The sequence below is a fragment of the Rhipicephalus sanguineus genome, chromosome 2, assembly GCF_013339695.2.
Source record: "Rhipicephalus sanguineus isolate Rsan-2018 chromosome 2, BIME_Rsan_1.4, whole genome shotgun sequence".
NCBI lineage: Eukaryota > Metazoa > Arthropoda > Arachnida > Ixodida > Ixodidae > Rhipicephalus > Rhipicephalus sanguineus.
In genome coordinates, this window is record NC_051177.1 from 191052589 (window position 1) to 191071544 (window position 18956).

The window sequence follows — 18956 nt, forward strand, 5'->3', positions numbered from 1 at the left end:
ATATGTATCAGTGAGGCTCAAAGTGTGCATGTTACGTGTAGGTGTTGATGTTTTAGAAATATATCCCGTAGTATCTATATTTATCTGGTTCTGTATAAACTGGTACATAGTTTAAAATCATGCTTCTTTGGCTCTTTTTTCAATTCTAAGAAGGCCAGCCGCCTCATTTGTTAAAGATAAACCTTACTGCCTAGCATTGGACGCCTTCTCGTTTATAAACGACAAGTTTCCTGTGTGGGAACCAAGCCTTGTTAGCATGTTTGAGAACTATTCTAAGGAATGCCCTGAAAGCTAAGAATTTGGTTCCAGACGGCGGAAGATAAAGCTGACAGGTAGCCATTCGGTTGTATATTGTGCAACAAACCGTCACACTGAAGCACCCCGCTATCTTAAGAGACAAACGTCAATTTATTACGAATTACGCCGCCAATACTTAGAGCATTTATCACGTATCGATTTATTATGTTGGGTTCACCTATGCACAAAGTTTTTAGAACGAGCGGTGTGGTTTATGCAAAAATTACTGTCATCAGAGGGCAAGCCAGGTATCGACTTAGCATGTTAGGTTAACCTATATACAAAGCCTTCAGACTAGGCGGAGTAGTTTATACGAAACCAGGTTTTGGGCATTGCCTCAGGCACGCGTCTTCCTGGAAAAAGCCGTTTAGTCGCTAGATCGAAACAGTGAATGCGATAGCAATAGACATTATTGCGATAGCTGCAAGGCTCATTATGCATAGGTGCTCGCGCCACTATACCAAAGAAGCCTAGAAAATAACTCCTTTATTATCCGACCTGGTATGACTCTGCAAAAAAGCTTGCTTAAGGCAGCGCTGCCTCTGCAACGAGCAAAACGATCTTCAAGCTGTCTATCGCTTCAACGCGAACTATAATAATAATATCTGGGGTTTGGCATCCCAAAATCACGATATTATTATGGGAGACGCCGTAATTTCGACCACCTGGGGTTGCTTAACGTGCACCTAAATCTAAGTACACGGGCCTCAAACATTTTCGCCTCCATCGAAAATGCAGCCGATGCGGCCGGGATTCGATACCGCGACCTTCGGGTGAGCAAACGAGCGCCACCGCGGCGGGGTTTCAACGCGAAATGAGCGGTGCGAAAATAGCACGTACAAAGGTATGAACCGTGTGCTACTCCTGGTGGAGATGGAGCACGTGCGACCGCGCGCCTGGCCTGTGAAAGTGTGCACTTTCTGTCCGAGCCACGCAGCATGGCCCTACATCTTGAGTCTTTCGCGCGAGCGAAGAAGGCCGGCGTATCTCTTTCGCACGTCTCCGGTGCGTCTCCGTGACGCTGACGGCGACGGTAAAAATTCGCCTCGAGTGTCCATGAAATTTCTATCGCAATAAAAAAAATCCGCGCGGAATCTCCTTTGAGAGTTGTCTAAGTGATCCGTTAGCGTAGAGTTCTATTGTAGGTTGCAGCATTTACTAAAACATTGTTTTCGCGCCGCATCGGCATGTCGTGACTTTTCTAGCATTCGTCAACATGTCGAGCTTCCACATATCGCAGGCGCTACCCGCGACCCCGAAAACGCGTGTTAGGCATCAAATTTTTGCAGAATTGAAATTTTCCTATTCCGTAAAATCATGCACGTCGGCTTTAGATCTTGTCCTCGAGCGGGGGCTTTCGTTCCGCTGCCACTATATTCAACGAAGCCTTTGTAGAAAGTTTTCGCATTTTACATGTTTTTCACCACGGTTCCAACACATTCATATGGTTCAGGTATAAACTAATTCTGCAAGCGCTGGTGCGTGGCCCAGTGCGGATAACAAAGAAACATAAAAATAAACATGGTTATCCCTCCGCCATAAGAATCTGTACAACACGAAAGTGAACCGTGTCTTCACAGAAATAGTTGACTGGTTATTGTACATTGATCTATGACAGCTTCAACAATGTCTATTGGCGTTGGGCAGCTACAGCATCGTTTGACGCGGATGCACCACGTTGATGCCTATTGGCACACCTCCATTCCGACGACTAATGTCCATGATCATGATTAAACCATTGTGGGAGCTGAAGCAGTTAGCATACACCTCGACATGGTGAATCCTGCACAAAGATGGCGTCATCAAGCACATATTAAACATTGATATACTGGATACGTACTCATTCAAAGATTCGTCATTTGAGGAAAGCGAGGCCAAGGTGTGTGCGCCCCAGTAATAGAGTAGCCTACGCCTGTGCTCGTACATATACCCCACAACGCTTCAGGAACGCGAGAGGCCGAGTTCGTAGCTTCAGTCGTGAAAGCGGGAAGGCGTTCCGCTTCCAGCTGGCGTGTATCTATCTGCACTAAAGCACTCACTGCGCGACAGCTGGCACGACGACATCATAGCCCTTCTGTGGCGCTTATTGCAGCAGTTTTATTAGTCGACAATACTTCTTTGCAGAATAGTTGGTTCATACATGTAAACTCGACTTCCTGCGCAACCAGCAGGAAAGAAGGAGGGAGACAGGGAAAAGTGCGCTCTTTCCTGCCTCCCCCCTTCTTTCCTGCTGGTTGCGCAGAAAATCTAGTTTATTAGTCGGAGAGTGCTCTCGCACTCGAAGCGGTAGGTGGCCGTGAAACGCCGGTGGTGCATGTTGAATCTGCACTACTCTGATAAGGAGGTTTCACGCACTAACACGACACGAAAGGTAATGCACGTAACTGCGTTGTCTCGGAACTGAATCGGCGCGTACGCCGCATGGCGCCGACCGTGGAGTTCCTTACAATATTGCACTAAAAGCCTCCGTTGCGTTGAAGCTACCGAAGCGCTACTTGTCGACGCTCGTTAGTGTCATGATGCAGTGCTTCACTTCTATGCTCAAAGATGGTGATACCACCTCCACCAGCCAAAAGCACAGAGAGAGCGAGAAGGTGGGATGGGTTATAGGGTGCGTTTGTAAACGTGCGTGCGTGTGCGTCGGTAGGGGAGTGGGTAGAGGGCGGGGGACGAATCGTCGCAGACCGACAGGTGGTGGCTGCGACTTCCCGGATCGTCTGAATCACCGAAACTTTTAACGAAAGAAAAAAAAATCAGCTCTGGAACGACGCGGACAGACAAGTACCGACACAGGATGCGCAGACACGCTGCGTGTCGTGAGTCGTTCCATCTCTGTCCTCGTCGTTTTAGCGCTGTTTTTTCTTTTGTTGTGCAACACCAACTGGCCCAACATCCTTCACTGCTGCACCGAAACATTTAACAGCGTAGGTGCTTCAGCCGAGCTTCAGTTCGCAATCTGTGAGCAGAAATTATCATCACCATGAACCGGCACGCGCTCTCTTCATCCTCTTCTTCGTCTTATTCACGTTCAGAACACGTGCGCCAATTTGTCTGGCGTGGCATGCACTAACCCTGATGGACGAGGGAACGAGTACAGAGAGAGTGAGCGAGAAGGAAAGACTCAGAGGAAGAAAGAGAACGAGAGAAATTCTTGGCGAAAAAAATAATTGGAGAAATGGTAATCGAACCCGCATAACCGCGATCCGGAGAGAGATCTGAGATTGAGGATGAGGTAAAGAAGGAGTGGAGAGAGTAAAGCATATCGAAGACAGAAAGAGAGAAATAAAGAGAAAGAAATGGAAGAAAGACAGAAAGAGAAAGACAGAAATCATCAAATAAAGATAGAAAAAAATTAGAGAGAAAGAGGTAGAAAGAGGAAGCGATCAGTAGAGAGACAGAGATATTGATGGAAAATGAAAGAAACAGCAAGAAACAGAGACAAGAAAGGGGCAGAAAAAACGGAGAGAAATAGAAAGCAAGAGAGGAAGAAAGAGAAAAATAAACAGAAATTTGGCACCAGTAGTGCGTAGGTCTGTTAAGTCCTTTACATATGGTGTTTCTTTGTGACTTGTTCTTGTGCATTTTACCGATGTCACATGTCAGTGAAGTCTTGGTGGACCCCGGCATAAAACTTTTTAGTGTTAAAAAAAAGTTTGTACACCGATTCTTAGAAGACTTGCATTTAGTGCCTGTGTTCAAACCTCAGCACTGCCAGGAAAATTTGTTTTGTTTTATACATTTCTTTAGTTATAGTGACGATCGTCTCAAGTCAAAGAGGGCGGATGCACAGTTTTGGCGTTGTGTTAGGATAGGATTGCCTAAACATGTGATATGGCTAACAAGGCGCTGAATGGAAATATTACCACCTGAATGCTAACAGTTATGCCAAAGGTTACTCTACGAAGTCTAAAATTTCCGCATCCAGCCTGCAAAGCGACAACAAAGAAGAGCTCGCGCAGCAAGAAAGGAAGACGAGGTTGATGCCCGATCCATTTTTTTCCAGTGCCTTGAATAGATAAAGTTAGCGGTCCTGTATCCGACTTCTGCTGTTTCTGCGTCGTGACAATATTTTAGAGCGTAAAACAAGAAAGTGCAATCGTTATAACCGACTATCGTTACATGCGGACCGGGAGAAATGACATACGTTCGTGTTTCCACGTGCAAGTAGGCCTAGTTACTCACCAACGATAACTGATTCGGGTCGGACAATGTAAATCATGGTAAGAAATACTGAGCACTTTATGACAGGCTACATAAATTGCCATGAAATTATTTCAGCACGCTGGAAATGTACGAAATTTGCGAAAAACTCGAAATTCTTGAGGACATCTTCAGCCTCGATGATCGTTGAAATCGTCGGCTGTGAAAGCCCACAAGTTTTAGTGACGCTTCCAACTTAAAGGTCCTGCCGGAAATTTCGTTGAACTTAAAAGATATCGCCTTGCGCTTAGTGCGTGCCGTCTTACACGAACGCACAAATGGGCAAACACTATTATTAGAAGCCAGTGCCGCGCGTTCCACGGCTGCGACCGAAGACGCTCATCCGCTCCTCCCTTTAGCGATTGCGATGACGATAGAATGAGGCTGCCACAGACAACGGCCCCTTACAAATCTTCCCACACGCCCTGTTTACCACACTTGTAACGAGTTTGCACGTCATTCTCTTCAAAGTATTTTATTTTTATTAAATTTACAAACCGTTGTAGTAAGCACCTTGCGGGCAGACATATGCTATTGTCGTATCTGATGCGTCGCCCATAATAGCATGGTTACACACATGCGGTTTATTTTGCATGAAGGCAATTGGAAAATTGAGAAATCTGAAGAATTTGATCGTTACAAATGTTCTGTCGCTATATATGGTGTCGTTATAAGTGGATTACACTGTGGAATGGGCAGATTTGGTTCCAGTTAGGGCATCGCTTAGCGTCAACTTACGAGGGGCACTGGTAGTTGCAGGCGTAGTCGTAGTTGTAGACGTAGTCGTGGTTGTAGTCGTTGAAGTCGTGGTACTTAGCGTTGTCGTAGGGCTTGTCGGACTTTCTGCAAAAAACCAGTCATTATTAATAAAGAAACAACAACTGTAGATTGAAAATAGTGCTGTGATTAAAGATGATGCGACGCGAACGACAATGCATACCAGGAATTCGAAATAACAGTACACTTTCCAACCGGGAGCAGTTTTCGGTAAACACTGGCGCCACATTCCCTTCAGATATGAGCCCTAGATGAGATATGGGAAAGGCCTTTCAAATGGCAACTTACCTGACATTATGCACTAAATACAAGCCGTCCCCCTTACTTATACTTTCTTCACTGTCCTGTCCTGGCCCTTGCCGGAGTAAATTTTAGTCACTGTGGCCCGCTAGCCGAGGTGAGCTTGAGACCCCTGGCATAAAGCATCACTTGTAGAGTGTAGCGGGAGCGATATTTTGCTGACTTTGGGAATTAATTGTAAATTCCAGGCCGCATGCTGCGCTATAACGTTTGGCTCACGTGTTCTCAGGAGCCTCGACTAGCGACAGGTAGCGTTTTCTCACCATGCTGAAAAAGCGTTGCAGGGCCCCTTTAAATCTGGAGTCCCCTCATCTAGGTTAGTGCTTGCAGAACATTGAAGCTCCACTTCGTTCCCTTTGGTGCGTGGTGTATAGGTAAAATCATCAGAGGAACGTCAGTTCAAAGTGATCGGGTGCGTTTCTTCGCTTTGATATTTGTGGGGATTTGATAAATTTTGTCCTTTGGGCCCACTAGCATGACAACGTGCAACGGTAGGCCTGACGCAGCCGTTGACCATTAGGACGGTGAGAGCGGCGAGATGAAGGTGGCACCGCTATTGAATGATACGTAATGAGGGAGTAAATATGTTCCTAGGTTTTGCACGCGTATTAGAGTTTGTTCGCATGGCTAGGTTGTTTGGCGGCATTGTGGAACATGTTCATTTCGAAGCATGTTCCGTAATGCAAGCAACCTATTAGTTCACCTTACTTTCCTAATTCGCGCTTGCTATTGCGGTAGTAATAATATTTGTTGGGGTTCAACGCGCCAAAATGAGGATATGATTATGAGAGACGCCGTAGTAGAGGGCTCTGGAAATATCGACTCCCTGGGTTTCTTTAACGTGCATCGAAATTTAAGTACACCGACGTCAAGCATTCTCGACTCCATTGAAAATGCGGCCGCCGCGGCCGGGATTCGATCGCGTGACCTACGGGTTAGCAGTCTAGCCCCATAACCACTAGACGACAGTGGCGGCTAATTATTGCGCTAGCCATGTGCTCGCAAAAAACATTTGCGTTCAGTCGAACCGCGGTTTTGTGCGACAGCTGCAAATAGAGGTCAGACGAAAAGAGCGACGGTGTAGAAGTGGAAGTGTAAAGTACACGACTAAGCAAACAGAGAAACGTTCCAATGGCGGGATGCAAACGATGGGTCTTTAGTAGCTGAAGCAACACATTCTAACCGGTGGTACACCGGTGGCGCAAGACTCAACAGAAGGAATTTAAACATTCAAGAACACCCCGCGCGCAAGCAAGCGCGTTCAAACAGTCGGCGCGTTGGTCATAAGGCTGATTGTTTCCGAAGTAGCTTCCCTCGTCATATCAGCGTGGTGAGGCGCTTCCCGCGTTTTCACAGTGTTGTCTCAGCATAAATATACAGGCGCGAGGCCTGTATCGACGGTGGTGACGCTGGCGATCCCTATAACTTTCTAATTTCCTGAAACCCGGCGGCACCCCATTATCCGATGTAGTGTTAACGCATTTACCGTAAAGTCCAATAGACTATTTTGCCATAAAATCATCATTAAATTTTTCATGCACATTTGTCGGTTTGGTGCCTACCAACGGCCGCTTTTTTTTCGTCGTCTTTTATTTCTTTCAACTTATGTTCGGAATTCCACACTACAGTTAAACTACAAATACTGTATTATATCTTTATTGTCCGCTGCTTTCACTATATTCGCTAACTTCTGCGTCTTACAAACGACTTATTTGTTTGCGAATTCACAATGATTGTTGTGGACGGCCCGATGAAGTCAACGAATGGCGAGGCCACTTATACATCTGCATTGTTGATTGCTTACCTGCTTTCTGAAGTGCCGGGCTAATTTGTGGCGCAACAATTGGGGAGATCGCTAAAAGCGTTCATCGTTGGCTTCAATGCACCATCTGCTCTGTTCCATTAAGCAGGATAATGTGGTGCGTATCGCAGGCAAAAAGTTTGCTGTGCCTCTAGCGTCTCGTTGATCGAACTGCCACCGCATTTCCGCGCTTTTTTGACAAACACCCTGTCCATTCTTTTAGGGCGGTAGCTCTACTCCTCCAGATACAAACCAAGAGAACGCCAGGCTCATTCAATCTGACATTCAAACTCAGCCGAAGTCTTGCCAGTTTTACGCCGACGTTTCTCCAGTGTATCAGCGCTTTGATTATGTGCTTAGTTCCACGCGCCTCGCGTGTCCTTGCTACGCCGGCCAAAGATCTTGCAAAGCTAGTGTACCACTTTCGCGAAGACGGCCAACGGTTTAACGGATCAGCGTCGTTCTTCCGTGCCGTCACCGCCAGAGCGGTTGGCTGCATCCAACATCACTGCGCGTTCGCCCCCAGAGCGCCAACGGTGCCGAGCATTGTATGTGTTTTGTCTTGTTGCACAATTGTGGATGCGGTAGTTTCTGCTATAAAAGCGTATGTCTTTCTAAACGAACCCATGCAATAAAAATGAGTCTTCCTAACTAATGGTCACGTCCCTTCCCAAGGCAAGCGAAACCGGGTGATATAGCTCGACGCACTTGGTCTCTGCGTTCAACCGCAGCAAATATTTTTCTCGTTCCAGTTAGCTGTGACGATCACAAATTCCCAGTCATCTACTTCGTCAAAGGTAGAGGTTTTCTTTTTTCATCATTTGCTGCACAATCATTCATTTCTGAACGGTACGTCCTTGATAACTGCAAATATTGTGACCCATTGTGTGAGTATCAGTATCAAATGGAATGAATGTAGATTTTTATTTATTCCAGGAGTGTCAGAACGTGCCAAAAGGAATATTGGGTAATCCCAGAGGTGGTGAAATACAAGGCCGACCTGAGTAGTCATGAATACTTTCTTAATACGCAAGCTTTCTATATACTGGTATATACATAAGCCCAATGTGTGCACGGTCGACAGCTGCCTGCAGGTATGGCGAAATACCGATGTAAGGCTGTCACGTATCTCGGGAGCGCTTGCAAAGCGGAATGGAATCGGGAGAGAAAGACAGGCGGGAGACCTTGGCCTCACTGCAAACAAATTTTTATCACACAACACTGCAAACAAAATTCTCACACCAAAAAATTTACATCAAAAAGTAATATTAGAAAAGGTGACGCTATAGCGCGCAATCACTAACAACAAATCGCAAAGGCTACAAGCTATGCTTAAGGGGCCCCTCACCAGGCCACATAGCAAATTTTATTTAGATGCTGGAAGTTGTGGGCCGAATGAAAAGCAGTATGCCGCAAGAATTTTTCAAATCGGTTCATTACGGGCTGAGAAAAACAATAATTTGTAGCGGCGCGAAACCATGATGAGAGGAGGCAAGTTTCAAACCTTTGCCACTCGCCCCGTGTAGCCTTAGCAAGCCAAATCCCTTCCCTGCCCTCTTCACTTGAGACATACGCATGAACACGTCATGCGCATGCATGGTCACGTGCGCATGACGTCCCCGAGCACGCGAGCGGCGTTGCATGGCCGCTACCTTTTTTTTATGTAGCGGCCGTGGGCGTTTTGTCGGCGTTCTCTATGTTGTACTGCCTGTTTCTGCGGGACGGGCATGAAAGTTGAGACATTTGTGCGGGCACAAGAGCGGCGGTATCATGAGCTGGTGCCGCATTAAAGTTTACTTGGACGCGGTAGAATAAATGAGCATAATGAGTGCTCGAACGCGCCAGATCATTACTTTCGTTTCCATGGCTGCAGCGTCTGCTCGATGGGCTAACCGCGGGGACACGAACGCATGGGAAAGGGAGGCACATTAACCCCGCATCTCGCTGCAATTCACGAAAAAGAAAATGAAAAAGACGCACACATTCCCTTTGTGTGTCTCATTATTTCTCTCAAGTTTTATTAATCTATTCAAGCAACAAATTACACAAACTACACATGTCGTCTCAAATAATTATCGCAATGTCAAGTGCTATTGTTGGCGACGTCAGAGCACAGTCGTCTACGTAGAGGAGCGACGTCACAGCACTACCATCTACGTGCCGCAGGTGCCACGAGAATTGTGATGAGGCTGCCGCAAGCCCGGGAAGCCTCGCTCGGTAGGCACCAAGGTCGACGTCCACCCTACCGGGACATGCACAACGCTGCCTCCAGGACTCAACCCTGCTGCTCTCGTCGCGGGTGCGACGCTGGCTTGCACCACCTTGCTCCTTGACAACTCCACCCAACAATGCATGCTTGTTCCTCTGGGGTTCAGCACCTCAGTTCGGGTCGCGTGGCACGCACCTTTCTTTGGCCGATGGCTTGCGTCGACATGGCGGGGGTGCACACCATCGGGTACTTTTCGATTCCCCGCACACAATCGACGCACTGCACGCGCCCCGTGCCCTTTTACTCATGACATTGGGCCCCCTTTTAAGAGCTTTTCTTAAAAAAACTGCTTCTGTCCTCCTCCTTATGGTTATGGCCCTCTGCTCTTCTGATAGTGTCTTGTAGCTTGCGATCCTCTTTCCTTGCTCACCTTCACTTCACCACTTTGTCACGCACTTTCACTCACAATTTACTTTACCGCACATAGTTCATACAACACCACTATCATTGGTTCTACAAACCACATGTTCATCGGCCAGAACACTAAAATCTACAAGGTACGAGATTACACAATGTCACAATCGATCGCTTCATTGGCGAATTTTCACAAAGTGCTTGACATCTTTCTCTACGCCTGGCCAAAATGACTCCTTCGTCACTTCTCTACGCAGGTTCTGTGTATCTCTGAACCCATTCGCATACCAATGCTCTAAAATGGCCCGTCTATAACGTGCTGGCACCATCAGTTGTCTAATTAGTGTCCCTCTTTTCCAAAACTTACGGAAAATCAACTCCTTGACTGATTCGTAGGACACTCCGTCTCTACATCCCTCTCTTGTTGGTTTACGGCCAATTCTATCTATCGCGTGCCTCAGGGTTCTGTCCCTCCTTTGTTCATTAGAGAACTCCTCTGAGGTTACACCTACACGCTCCAGAATTGGCACTATATTCTTGCCTCATGCCTCGCTATTCCCACTTCCCCTACTAGCTTCAGTGCCCTCGGGACTTCCATTTACCTGCTTCCTGTGTTTAGCATAGTTCTCACGCTGTACTGGGTTATCCACCCTTCTTACCCCTGGCCTATTTCCCAAGATCACATCATAGATGGGATGTTCCATACACTTGGCTGTGAGTACACCTACGAAATAAGGAGTATCTAACCTTATTCTCGCCTAGGGTAACTCCTTCTTTGATCCATCCACAAAGACCATTGTGCCTATTCTCCCCGTGAAATCCCTTTCATTCACCAGACTTCTCCTCACTAACACAGTATCCGCTCCTGAGTTCCTCAGCACCGTTACCCGTTTGCCGTTTACTTTACCTTCCACAGCTGGCATATTAACACCTTCCGACCTATCTATCACTGCACTAACTACCTCTTCTTTCTCTTCTGACTTTACTGCACACGCAGTATGCTCTACCGGTCAATTCCTACACTCGCTCGCTCTGTGCCCTCTTTCCTGACACAATTGGCAGATAACGTGGGATTCTTGTTGACTAGTGCTTGTGCGGCAGTTCATAGCTATATGTCTTAGTCGATTGCACGAGAAACAACGCTGCTGTGCCCTTTGTTTACCCATTGGGGCCTCACTGTTGGTCTCTTCTTCCTTGTGATCGTCTCTGTCGCCTTTTTCTAAGTTCCTTAGACCCTGAGCCTCCACGAACTGGTCCGCCTGCTTTGCCATCTCTTCTACTGTGCTTAGCGTCCTCTCTTTCAAAAATGCTGCTAAGTTTTTGCTGCACCTGTTCAGGAATTGCTCAGCAACCATTCTGTCGCGGACCCCTTCATATGTCTTTTCTGTCTCGGACAGCCCTATCCAGCGATCAAAATAGTTAGCTAGCCGATACGCAAACTGCTTGCCAGTTTCTGAATCCTCGGGCTTACATGTTCGGAACTTTTCCCGGAAAACCTCGGCTGTTAGCCGGAACCTCTCCAATAAAGTCTTTTTTACAATGTCGTAGTCCAGAGACTCGTGTGCTGGCATGCGGCCAAACACACTCAACGCCTCTCCCACTAGACACAGACTCAAGGCGTTTGCCCACTCACTTCTCTCCCAGCCCTGCCCTACTGCGATTCTCTCGAATCGATGCAAGTATGCATCGAGGTCGTCCCTTCGCTCATCGAAGGGCGCCATCAGCTTACGCGGGCAAATTTGTCTAGGCCTGGGAGTAGTCGAGTTGTCCAACGCCGTCGCGGGTATTGGCCTCGAGGAGTTACGGAGTCGCCCTCTGTCGGACGCGCCTCGATTGCGTGCTAGGCAGGATACCGCCGGCGCGCTCCCCATAGGTTTTGCTGTCGGCGCTCTACAAAAACACCTCGCGGAAGCCCTCCAGGGCATTTCTGTAAGTACTTTCGAAATGAACTGTGTTCTTTACTGTCAAAATAATCATTTTCGACGAACTGAAAGCACAAGATAGTCTACAGTCGCTGTCTCTTTGCAGAAAACCGAGCACCCGCGTCACTCTGTCACCGCGTTGGAGACCCCTGAACCGGCCTCTTGCGTCAAAGGTAGTCACTCGCTGAGTGCAAACTGTGAAATACCTCGTTAGAGTAGACTGCCTGTATAACCAAACGGAGCATAACAGAAAGCCCAAAGCGAGCGATCGCACGGGTTCGCGACGACTGACGGTGCCTCTGCATGTATGAGCGTCTGCATGTATGTTCGTACTGATGGTTTCGCTTTTGCTACGAGCGCGTTTTGGCACCGCGCTGTGAACTTTAGGCCGCAAAATATGATAATTTGTGAGTAAACAAACAACTACTGTTGCGCTGACGCTATCAGAGCAGTTCAAAAACAATTTCCTTACACCTGCGGCTTCGGTGCGCATGGCAACTTCGTGATCTGCCGTCCCGACGATTCAGTGTTTTTTTTTTCTTTTTCAGTCTAAATTCGGGTACGTTTCAATGTCATTTGACAAGTTGTTTCGCAGTGCGTATTGATCGGTCTTCTCAGCGGGCAAATGCCGCTGCTTCTGTTTCTTTATTCAGCGCATTCGTTTCGTTTGGTGCTCACACAAAACGTGAGCAAATGACACGCCTTTTTTTAATGCTCCTTAATTATCGTTACGTTTGCATTCCAGTGAACTTGTCGCTCTCTGTCATCAACAAATTCATAGACCAAAGCTTCACCACTTCGAGATTGCTGGTGGAAGAAGAACCAGTCTACGAGACCGAGCATGTAGTAGCATGCGACGCCTAGGAAAAGAAAGAAAATACAGTAACGTTTGCCGGACTTGTTCTGCAAACGTCGGCTGTGAACTAGGACCCACATGAACCTGAAATAGCGGTGAATAAAATAGAAGGTATTTCAGCAACCAGCAGCCGCAAAACAGGATAGCAATTACTTGGCGTGTACCCGAGCAATTTTGGCCGCAGTGTCGTGTCTAACGCCAACAGGGTGGCATCTTTCCCACGTAAATAAATGAGGCTCCAAGAAAATACATGGGGTTGGCCGGTGGGCCGATCACGGAGGCAATGCAAAATGTATGTAGCTTATGAAGCAATGCATGGCTCATCAAATGGGAAGGTTGCCCGTCGGCGTCCCGCGTCGGCGGCGTCAACACGAGTGATGCAAAGAATAATCGTCACGTGATGGTGTCACCATATGACGTCATCATAACGTCACAGATCGCCAATATATGTAGCGTCATTATGACGTCACATAATGTGACGTCACATGATGGCGTATTCACACGTCATGGTCGCTTTGCATTGCCTCCGTGATCAGTTACGGAGGCCGTGCAAAACCGCGTTAGGTGCAGAACGCTTTTGGAGAGGGGCGCGGGAGAATCAGTACATCGACTGAATGGCTTTCGCCTTCTAGTCATCTTTAACGAATGCATAAGGGACCCTGTGCGTTTTTTAATTTAGCGTATCTAAACAATGACTTGCGCATCTGCAGCCGATCTTGTGGACGCTGAGCACGGGGCCGACGATCAAGAGGTCGCATTGGAGGGTTCTGAGATGGCATCGGACGTGGTAAAACGTAGCGCTTTTACCATCCTGTGGCAGATAAGCATCATTTGCCGGCGGGAAGCGCGCGCGAGCCATCGTCTCAGTGCGCGCTGCCTGCTACTCACCGAACATCGCAGGCCCGACGCAGTAACAAAAGTCTTCGTCGCGGAAGTGCTTGTTGCACACGAGACTCGTAGCGGATGGCTACTTGCCGGTTCTTAGCTTTACAACCCATGCTTCACGCTGTTTCTTGTCCCGCGGTTACCGGTGCAGGCTGACACTGGGCTCCGTTGCGTAAACGCGGCACTGCGGCACCGAGCGGTAGAGCCCCATGTTCGTCGCCTTCGGAGGCAGCCACTCTATTACAATGGTTTCAGTTGAGTAGAAAATGAGAGAAAACTTCTGAATTTGAACAGACCGCAGCGCATGTGGGACTTGAAACTCGTTTTCAAAGCACGCGGCAGTGCGCCACAAGCAGCCGACGCGGCCGCTGAGACCACGTGATCCTGCCAAGCACGTCACGCCGACGGTGGCGCCGGCGTTTCCAGTGGTGGGCCTCGAGGCCAATACTCGCGCTGCTAGGGTCGCTGCGCGGACAAGCGTTCATCTCTGCTAACTTCAACTTCAGTTCTAGGATCTCCTTCTCGCGCTCGCGTAGTTCACGCGCGCGCTCCTTCTCACGCTCGTACTCCCTTTCGCGCTCTTTCTGAGCGTTCTCGAATAACCTCATCGTCTCCTCCTTATCCATTTCGCAGTCTCTGGCCACGGCCGCCAATTTCTCCCAATCCATACTTGCAACCCCCGACGATACGTGACTGGGCCAAACGCTGGAAAATTCCTGGCACATGCTCGCACGTATCTCGGGAGCGCTTGCAAAGCGGAATGGAATCGGGAGAGAAAGACAGGCGGGAGACCGTGGCGTCCCTGCAAACAATTTTTTATCACACAACACGGCAAACAAAATTATCACACCAAAAAATTTACATCAAAAAGTAATATTAGAAAAGGTGACGCTATAGCGCGCAATCACTAACAACAAATCGCAAAGACTACAAGCTATGCTTAACTCCTGCGGACTCCAAAGTCTGGCCACTATGGCGCCTCAGTCTCGCTACGCGAATCGAACGTTCTTACGGTTCGTGTTGCCCGTCGCCTCGATTCGGTGCGAAGGTCGACGCCCTACCCCGTCGTCGCAGCTACTGTCGACGCGTTAGAGTCGTCGTCGTCGATCCGCCGCCTCGCTAATCGTCCCCATCGCTGATCCTCCGGTCTCTGCTCCGGTCTTTGGTCGAAAAGGTCGGTCTCGTCCGGTTAGGCCTAACCTCGGCCTATCTTCAATGCCAATGGCTCAAACTGTGGACGTAGCTCTCCAGTGATTGTCGGCGGGTTGCCGTCTCGTCGAGCTGGAGTAGGGCCGCAGGTGCCACGAGAACTGTGTGATGAGGCTGCCGCAATCCCGGGAAGCCTCGCTCGGTAGGCACCAAGGTCGACGGCCACACTCCCGGGACATGCCCAACGCTGCCTCCAGAACTCAACCCTGCTGCTCTCGTCGCGGGTGCGACGCTGGCTTGCACCACCTTGCTCCTCGAGAACTCCACCGAACAATGCCTGCTTGTTCTTCTGGGGTTCCACAACTCAGTTCGGGTCGCGTGGCACGCGCCTTTCTCCGGCCAATGGCTTGCGTCGACGTGGCGGGGGTGCACACCATCGGGTACTTTGCCATTCCCCGTACACCATGGACGTAATTGCGCTGTCCGGCATGCGCCCCGTGACATTTTTCTCATGACAAAGGATACTTGCCACACTTAAGAACCCAGACTCAAACTATATATAATCATACCTGAAGTCAGCATGCATTAAGCCACAAGTCCCATGCTGGAACTGAACAAGTGAACTCGACGAATACGTAGCAGGCTCCTCCAACAGACAAGTGAAGGATGTAAGTGTTTGTGGGGAATGAAGAATGTGAAATAGAAGTGTACAATAGCATGTATATTACACATACGTTGTGGTTAACACCATACGCATATGCAAATGTCACTATTACCACAACACGTGCATAATAAAGCCGCAACTGGGACAAAAATAATCTGAACGAAACGAATTCTTCGAATATTTAAGATAACCACCGTTATTCGGGATGTGTTTATTTTTATCAGTTGTAACAGCGAAGCTGTTTATGCTGATTGTTAGCGGTCTGTCGTAGCCAAAAACCCCGCTGAGCGATCCTCACGTTGCCTAGCAACCGCCGGCACTGCTGGGCGCCCGCTTCGCCCGACACAGATTCGGCGCCGGCGAAGTACCGCAAGCTGCGCACTACTGCGCATGCACCGTGACGTCACTCCGGCGCATCTGCGCTCACCGCCCGTACGTTGTGCATAGCTTTTTAACAGCGATGCTTTTCTTAGTCGAGGCTTTCATGTGCGCGGTCGTTGTAGCGGTCATCACGTGGCCTCGAAGTGTGGCGAGAGTGAGGCTCGGTAGGAATCGAAGGGCTGCGTGTGCTGCGAGAGGTGAGGGCGGAGGATGTCGAGGAGTGAACCTTCGAGAAACGCGCCAAGATGGGGTGACGTGAGGCGCAGTGGAGTGTAAAATAGGTTGTCAGTATCAGTGTACAGGAGTTGGCGCTTTCAAGATGGCAAACATTTCTCATTCTTCCGATGAATAAGCCGCCCTACGTGAGCGTGAGCGAGAGCTGACGCGACAACGGGCATGCAGTCGCTGAGCCAACCGCGATGTTCGCGTAAGAGAGGCCGAAGCTAAGCGCCAATGAACGGAAGACTTGAAGAACATTGAAGTACGATATAGCCTGATGCAGGGTGGGCATAAGCTTCGCTGTTTGGACAGTGTTTACGAAGTGGAGGTGGTTAGATTTTTTTTGTACATTTCTTCTTAATAGCCTCAGTTCTCTGTGAGTAATTGGCTTGCATGAACTTACTCTGTTGCAGAGCTTTGAGAAGGTTGTCAGGGTGGCGTCCGTTCTTTTTCTTAGATTAGCACTTTCTCGCTTTTTTTCGTAATCTCACTATTACCAGCTGTCGTGGACACCTCTACGAAGTATTCCAACTAGCGTTCTGTCTATTTCTGTGCGGCGTCCCCAGAATAACTTTTCTTCTACGTATCTCTGGATACATCAACTCTAAACGCATTTCATAGAACAAAAATGTACGCTCAACTTTGAACAACATTTACTCAGACGTAACGACTCAAGTACAAAATAGTAACTTCAAATTCGAGACATCCCAGAGATGTACAAGCACTGAGGCTGCAGCAAGTCAACTGTGGCCGTCAATCTTGTCCTGATGGTCAATATATTACTAAGATGTAAATGATAACAGACTATTCAATATACGTAGCTATTTAAAGTATTTAAGCTATTTAGTGCTCCCTGACGCAGCCAGATAAGAATTTGCGCACTCATTCACCGCGCTACACTACATAACCGAAAATCCGACATAAGCCGGTCGCTATACGAGAGCCCCATGCGCAAGACACATTTCCACTAACAGTGCCTCAGACCATTATGCCACAAGACACATGTTATATATAAGTACCTGTGATTGGAAGCCCTTTTCCGGCGGATGCATCTAGAAGTAGCGGAATTAGAATTCCTGGAGAGTCGCTCGTATCTTCTTCAATTGTGAAGGTGCGCACGTCATCCCCAAGACCTGCAAGAACAGAAAAACAGGCTACTCAACGACAAGACGGGAATCGCCATACTGGCCTCGTGTCACATTATCGCATTGGCTTAGGATTAGCGGTGCAACAATGAGCTAAATGAACCATGTAGTGCACTTATTCATTTGTCGTTCGTCAAAGACCATGGAGACACACATACAGAAGACACACACACACAAACACGCACACACACACATACATATACATACATACATACATACATACATACATACATACATACATACATACATACATACATACATACATACATACATACATACATACATACATACATACATACATACATTTTCCTTGCGAGTCCACAATGCACCACGGACACTTCGCGAAATCCTAAGAGTTCAAAAATATAACCAACACACTCGTAACATAATTTAGTACTGAGAAACCCTGAACTAAAAGCATTGAGTTCAACTACGTTTCTAGTACTGCGCTGTTGATAAACAGTGCGTCCCGTGGTAGCCATAATGGCCATCGACTACATTGTAACAATTCCGCCTTTCTTATAATTTAATGGACATCCAGGCGCCAAAACTGCATGCGATTCATTGTTATTTAGTTGAGTAACATCTTGCCGTATGATCCGTCGATATCGTCTAACACAATCGTTACCTCAGAATCAACTTTTTAAAGATTTCTCTTGCAAAATTTTGATTAAATTTGCAACATGCAAAGTAAGAATAGGCAGAAAGCAACTTCCAAGTTTAGAAAATAATTTTAACAAGGGAAATTAATATGTTCCTCTTTTTTATAGATCAGCACATTTTCTATATGCGTTTAAGTGCAAGAATACGTACTTGAACAGTATTCATATGTCAAAGACTCCACCTACTGCACTAACCAAATGGGCGATATTCCGACGGAGACAAGAAAACTTTTCTGGCAACATGTACTGCAGCATATTTGACTCGCATATTCAGAGGAGCCTTGGTAACGAATGGAAAACGGGGTGTTCCGTTTCGAATGGGCAAGTATGTTGCTAGTTTCTGGAAGAGATGCATTTCCCAGAACTGAGAAGTCTCATTTAGGTGCGGAGTTCTGAAATTAACTACTTGCGCAAGTGCATTTCTTTAGTTCTTATTTTACGCAAAATTCCTGAAAACATTGCACGCCGAAAATTGCCAATGCAGCATCACGGAGTGAGGAGGATTCTTGCTTCCTTCTGCAATGTAACAAAATTCATTCAAGAATAGGACCTAAAAGTTCCCTCGATGAAACTTTGCCGGAACAGCATGTTAGTGCACTTCAGGTTTCCACCCATTAATCCAATCTCCATAATCTGCCCTCATCCTCTTCTCACAGACATTTGTTAATAGATAGTGTCCAAGAAAGTTCCAGGGGCATCGCGGTGTCCTTAAATGTTTTGCTGATGGTGAACTTGAAGCCCTGAACTCCTTGAAAAAATGCGTACTTATTTTGTTTCGAAGGAAATTTGGTATACGCTATGTGTGGGTGGCAAACCCACTGTCTTGTGTATTTCTAATGGCTTTCCATATTGATTTTTCATTTAGTCTACAGCACACTCACTGATGGAAACAAAAATGAGCATGAAGACGGCCGTGATGATCCCCAGCAGCACTGCCATCGCCACGAGGAAGTTGGAAAGCGAATTCTGCCTCTCCCTGCATTTAAGAAAAGTGACAAAGGAACCGCGCAAAGCGTCAGCAGTAGGTGAAAAGATATAGATGCTGTTCCTGACTTCACTCCTATTGAAGACAAAA